Raw genomic sequence first — 7,340 nt, 5'->3', positions numbered from 1 at the left:
GTCAGTTATTGTTGCTGGTACTCCTTGGTATCTATGGTGCATATGACGTTGATGCTCGTGGAACAGATTGTGAAGTTGAGGTTTACGACGCGGTTGTGGTTGGAGGTGGTAATGGTACTGTTGGCGTTGATGATGGTGGTACTGGTTATGCTGCTGATGCTGCTGCTGGTGTTTGTAATCTCTGCACCATATTCTCCAAAGCCACTACCCGAGCGCGAAGCTCATTGACTTCTTCTATTACACCGGGGTGATTGTCGGTTCGGACGAGCGGATAAATAAAATCTAAAATTTGATGTAATAAATAATCGTGACGATATACTCTGGAAATGAGCGAGAAAATGGTGTTTCGGGCAGGTTCGCCGGTAAGTGCTTCAGGTTCTTCGTCAAGAGGGCAATGTGGTGGATGGAAGGGATCACCTTCTTCTTGTCTCCAATGATTGAGGAGGCTACGAACCCATCCCCAATTCATCCAGAATAGGTGATGACTGATTGGTTGATCTATTTCGGTCACACTACTTTCGGAGCTTGAATGGGATTCCATTTTGGAATCTGAGTGACTTGAACTGATGACGAATTCCATTTCGTACGATTGGAAAAAGGAATTTTTTTTTTTTTGATATGAAATGATTTTGGCTAACGGATGATATTCTAATTAAATAGAATATATATATATATATATATATATATATATATATATATATATATATATATATATATATATATATATATATATATAGATCAAAAGATTTCTTAGATTACGGAGGACTTTGCGGAATATGTCAGGCAAAGTTTAAAGTAACAGATACGATAAGATATGATTTAGCAGATATGCTACGATATGAATTTTTGTCTATACACTATTCATGCATTCAATGCAGCAAGACGTGTCTTAGACTAAAAATGAAAAGCAGGTAATTTCCTGAGGATGATAAGTAGTTAATTTTCGACACAAAATGATAAGCAAAACTTTTGACATGCAGACACGGTCGAAGTCCAGACTCACTAATGCATCCTATCGACTTATCAGTTAGACACACTAATGCAGACCTGGTTCGCTAAGACCACCGCTCTGATACCAACTGAAAGGAACCGTTCATATACATTATAAACGATTCACAATAGTTGATTACATTGTGAGGTATTTGACCTCTATATGATACATTTTACAAACATTGCATTCGTTTTTAAAAGACAAACTTTCTTTACATCGAAAATTGACAGACATGCATACCATTTCATAATATCCACTATCCAACTATAAATTGATTTAATAATAATATTTGATGAACTCAATGACTCGAATGCAACGTTCTTCGAAATATGCTATGAAAGACTCCAAGTAATATCTTTAAAATGAGTAAATGCACAGCGGAAGATTTCTTTAACACCTGAGAATAAACATGCTTTAAAGTGTCAACCAAAAGGTTGGTGAGTTCATTAGTTTATCATAATCATTTATTTCCATCATTTTAATAGACCACAAGAATTTCATTTCCAGTTCTCATAAATATACGTCCCATGCATAGAGACAAAAGTAATCATTCATATGGTGAACACCTGGTAACCGATATTAACTAGATACATATAAGAATATCCCCTATCATTCCGGGATCCTCCTTCGGACATGATATAAATTTCGAAGTACTAAAGCATCCGGTACTTTGGATGGGGTTTGTTAGGCCCAATAGATCTATCTTTAGGATTCGCGTCAATTAGGGTGTCTGTTCCCTAATTCTTAGATTACCAGACTTTAATAAAAAGGGGCATATTCGATTTTGATAATTCAACCATAGAATGTAGTTTCAATTACTTGTGTCTATTTCGTCAAACATTTATAAAAGCGCATGTATTCTCAGTCCCAAAAATATAAAGGGTAAAAAGGCAAATGAAACTCACCATACTGTATTTCGTAGTAAAAATACATATAACGTCATTGAACAAGTGCAAGGTTGGCCTCGAATTCACGAACCTAAATTAATTATATATATTTATGTGTTGGTTAATATTTGTCTAACAAATTAGGTCAAGTCATAGTGTACCACAATCCTAATGCTCGATACTAATATGCAAAAGTCAACAAAAGTAAATTTGACTCAAAATAATTTCTAAAAATCTATATATGATTAATATATAGTTTAAATATCGTCGTTTTATATTTTTAAATATTTTTAAAAGATTTATTAAAGTAAATAATATAATTTATTTATTAATAAATACAATTTTATATTAAATTTATATAATAAAATATACTTTTATATATATTAAGTAATAAAATTTATAGGGTTCATTTAATATCATAAAGATAATATGATAGGTATTATTAAAGTAAGTTATTATACGTAGTAAAATATATTTGTATCACATATTTATTTGATAAAATAATATCTATAATGATAGTAAGTAAAAGTTGTATTATTTTGTAATAATAATTATTATTATAAAAATATCAATATTTATAATTACTAAGATGACATTATGATAAAACGATAATTCTAATTATGATAACTTTAATATTTACGATAATTTTTAATATTATCTTTAAAATAATAATTCTATTTAAAATAATAATAATAATAATATTTTATAGTAACAATGACATTTCTATTAAAATGATAATTTTTGTTAAAATGATAGTTTTAATACTAACGATACTTTTAATAATAATAGTAATGATAAAAATAATAAGAACGATAATTTTATCTAAATCAATATCTTATAATATTTTAATTTCATCATGATACTCTTACTCATTATTTCCTAATCGTTTCGTTTAATAGCTTTTAATCGTCTTTTATATCGTGTTCATAATAATGATAATAATAGTAATCAAAATAATTAGGTGTTACAAATATTTGTTTTAATTACACTAATATTAATAATGATAGTTACTATAACATTATTAACGATAATACTAATAATTATCTTAATGATAATATAGTAATAATAATAATAATAATAACAATAACAATAACTATTTTTAAATAATGATATATATAGTAATAATGATAATAATAATAATAATAATAATAATAATAATAATAATAATAATAATAATAATAATAATAATAATAATAATAATAATAATAATAATAATTGGATAATAATAATAATAATACTAATTATAACTTTAACGATAATAACGATAGTAATAATAAAAAAAATAACAATTTTTAATGATAAATCCCTTTTATTGATAAAGATAATAATAATGATAATAATAAGATAAAACTAGAACGACGATAAAAACGATGATAATAATAATCATTTTTAATAAAAATATCGAAAATTCAATTGATTATAACTTCTAATCCGTTCATCGAAACCATTCGATATCTAAAGGAAAAGTTCTTAATTTTTCGCTAGCTTTCCAAGGACATGCATATCTTATACCTTATCTCAACCGCAAGTGTAACTAATTCAAGATTCAACCTAACATGTCTAAGGGCAATATCAAAAGTACAAGCATGCATAATCCTAAATACTCGAGCACTAGTCGGGGATACACTATTAGTATGTAAAAGTTAAATTATGAGTACTCACGTATCAATATTGAGATTCAATATTGCAGGAAAGGTACGTAGACGCAACGGAAATGATAAACACTATATTGACCTCACGAGCATACCCATGAACCATACTCAATCACCTCCATAGCTATAACCATAATTTCCTTAATCCTATCCTACTCGAAAAATAATTTCGAAATCACTCGGACAGCACTCCGTCATAATATTTTATGTATACTAATAATATCTTGAAATAATACGGAGTAAATATATACTCCCTCCGTCCCAAAATAATTGTCCTGTTTTGACTTTTTGAGCCTTTTTTCTTCAACTTTGACTTTAAATATCTTTCTTTGTGTTATATAATATCGAATGAAAGTTATACCAAATGAAAACACATTCGAAAATGAATCTATTGATATAAATTTCATCAAATATTCTATAGCATATACCAACAAATATTTAAAGTCAAAACTTAATAAATTGACTTTGAAAAGTCCAACAGGACAATTATTTTGGGACGGAGGGAGTATATGTAAATCGATTGAGAGAGTTTAGAGAAAAATATTTTCAAGTTTCTATGAAATAATGAAACCTATTGAATTCTATATATAATAGATTTTTGAATTATTAAAGTGAATTATTAAAGTATGAATTATTAAAGTGAATTATTAAAGTATGAATTATTAAAGTGAATTATTAAAGTATGAATTATTAAAGTAAATTATTAAAGTATGAATTATTAAAGTGAATTATTAAAGTTAAAGTAAAGTAAAAATAAAGTAAAGGTAAAGTTTAAGTATAGTAAAAGTATAAAACTATGTATGTATAACACGCGTATAAATATATATAATATTATTTTAAATCGTTATACATATTTAATAAAATAAAATATAAATATCGTTATCTTTATCTTTATCATACTAGTTAAGTAATGAGTTGTCAAAAGTGGTTCTAGATATTTATAAAAGTTATATACATTTTAATAATAAAGTTCTTTTTAAACTGAAAACGTTTTTGTACGTTTGAAACTAAATAGATCAATCGAGTCTTTATGAGATTCAATCTTCCACTATCCTTTGTCTAGTTCTCAATGATTGACAATTTGTTCTTATTTATAAATCACTTTACCATTTTCCGAATATTGTTAAAATGGAAAGATTTCTCAAATCAACGTGGGCCTTTCAACAGAGACTTGTAATCATAATTCAATATATCTGATAATTCAATCATTTGATCTTATCTTCTAATTCTATTAATAAACATTTTGAAACAGATACAATCATATAAAGTATTTAATCTAATATTTTGTTTACGTTTCAAGTTATAATATATATACACATATACATATATAATCATATTCGTTTAATGGTTCGTGAATCGTTGGAACTTGGTCGAGGTTGAATGAATGTATGAACATAGTTTAAAATTCTTGAAATTTAACTTAACAAATATTGGTTATCGTGTAGGAAACATATAAAGATTAAAGTTTAAATTTGGTTGGAAATTTCCTCGTTGTCACAAATGTACCACGATCTCAAGAAGTTTTATTGGTGGCCTAATATGAAGACAGAAATTGCTACTTATGTAAGCAAATGTTTGACGTGTGTAAAGGTCAAAGCTGAGCACCAAAAGCCGTCAGGATTACTGCAACAACCAGAAATTCTGCAGTGGAAATGGGAAAGAATAACCATGGATTTCATTATGAAATTGCCAAGGACTACAAGTAGTCATGATTCTATTTGGGTGATAGTTGATCGTCTAACTAAATCAGCTCACTTTCTACTAATAAAGGAGACAGACAGTATGGAGAAATTAGCACGCCTATATTTGAAGGAAGTAGTTTTCAGGCATGGTGTACCTATCTCCATCATATCTGATCGCGACACCCGATTCACATCACGTTTCTGGCAGTCATTACAAAAAGCATTGGGAACTCGATTAGATATGAGCACCGCTTATCACCCACAGACAGATGGTCAAAGTGAAAGAACAATACAAACATTGGAAGACATGTTACGGGCATGCGTGATTGACTTTGGAACCAATTGGGATCGACACTTACCGTTGGCAGAATTTTCATACAATAACAGCTATCATACGCGCATCAACGCAGCACCATTTGAAGCACTTTACGGTAGAAAGTGTAGATCTCCTATCTGTTGGAGTGAAGTAGGAGAAAGACAACTTACTGGACCAGAAATTATTCATGAAACCACCGAAAAGATCATTCAAATACAACAGCGATTGAAAACGGCCATGAGTCGCCAAAAGAGTTATGCTGATGTAAGAAGAAAACCGCTAGAATTTCAAGTGGGCGACAAAGTCATGTTGAAAGTGTCACCCTGGAAAGGCGTAGTACGATTCGGTAAACGAGGAAAGTTAAGTCCTAGGTACGTAGGACCCTTTGAAATCACCGAAAGAATTGGAACAGTTGCTTATCGATTAAAGCTACCGCAAGAACTTAGTAGTGTTCACAACACATTTCACGTGTCAAATTTAAAGAAATGTTTAGCTGAAGAGGATGTCGTAATTCCTCTTGACGAAATACGAATCAATGATAAACTCCATTTTATCGAAGAACCTGTTGAAATCATGGACCGTGAGGTCAAACAATTAAAACAAAGCAAAATACCGATAGTTAGGGTTCGTTGGAATGCAAGACGAGGACCCGAGTTTACTTGGGAACGTGAAGATCAAATGAAGCAAAAGTATCCACATTTGTTCACTGATATCGCTCATGAAATAGGTACTACTCAAAATTTCGGGACGAAATTTTCTTTAACTAGGAGGTACTGTGATGACCCGAAAATTTTTGACTTATTTAAACCAATTCTCTATACGATTTATTATTTTAACACGTTAAACAAAGTCTGTTAGATTGAGTCTCAAAATTTTAGAACTGTTTCATATATACAATTACTTTTGATTACTCTCGACGATTCATGAACAATTATATATATATATATATATATATATATATATATATATATATATATATATATATATGTACAAGTAAAAACGACTTTCCTACAGTTAAACCCTATTTGCTACAGTAAAAATTACTTTGCTACAGTAAAACACTATTTGCTACAATAAAACACTATTTGCTACAGTGAAACCGTATTTTGCTACATTGCTACAGTGAAAACGACTTTGCTACAGTGATTTGCTACAGTAAACACTATTTTCTACAGTAAACCCTATTTGCTACAGTAAACACTATTGCTACAGTAAAACACTATTTGATGTCGACAAACTAGCAAACAAAAACGGAAAAGGCGGCCATGCGATCGCATGGCAAAAACACTGAAAACTCATGCGATCGCATGAGCTACAGTAAATCGAAAAGTAATATAAATACGCAGTTTGTTCGACAAAGTTTATCACAATTATCTCTCAATATTTATATTAATATTATAATTTTAAATTTAAGTTTAATAATAATAAGGTATATACAAGGGTATTTTTAATTCGGGTTTCAAACCGTTTTAAGCTAAGGAAATATTGGGTATTGTTCGGGGTATTGTTCTTGAATCCAAGGTCAACCATAAAGTCATCTACCATCATTACGTCTACGCAATTTGCCAACAATATTGAGTCTCAATATTGAACTGTGAGTTATAGTCTCCCTTTTTAAATACTTTAAATATTTTTGGGCTGAGAATACATGCAATTTATTTAAACGCAATAAGACACAAGTACATACTAAATTCTACACTGAGTTAAACCGAAAATCCCTTAGCTTTGGTTACTAGTAGCTGCCAGTACATAGGATATGGACTGGTGGGCGCGAATAATTGTATATGGATCCATAGGGCTTGACATCCCCGT

Source organism: Rutidosis leptorrhynchoides, chromosome 6 (genome assembly GCF_046630445.1).
Source record: "Rutidosis leptorrhynchoides isolate AG116_Rl617_1_P2 chromosome 6, CSIRO_AGI_Rlap_v1, whole genome shotgun sequence".
In the NCBI taxonomy this organism is placed as follows: Eukaryota; Viridiplantae; Streptophyta; class Magnoliopsida; order Asterales; family Asteraceae; genus Rutidosis; species Rutidosis leptorrhynchoides.
The sequence above is the reverse complement of the archived record's forward strand: the minus strand, read 5'-3'. Positions refer to the sequence as shown.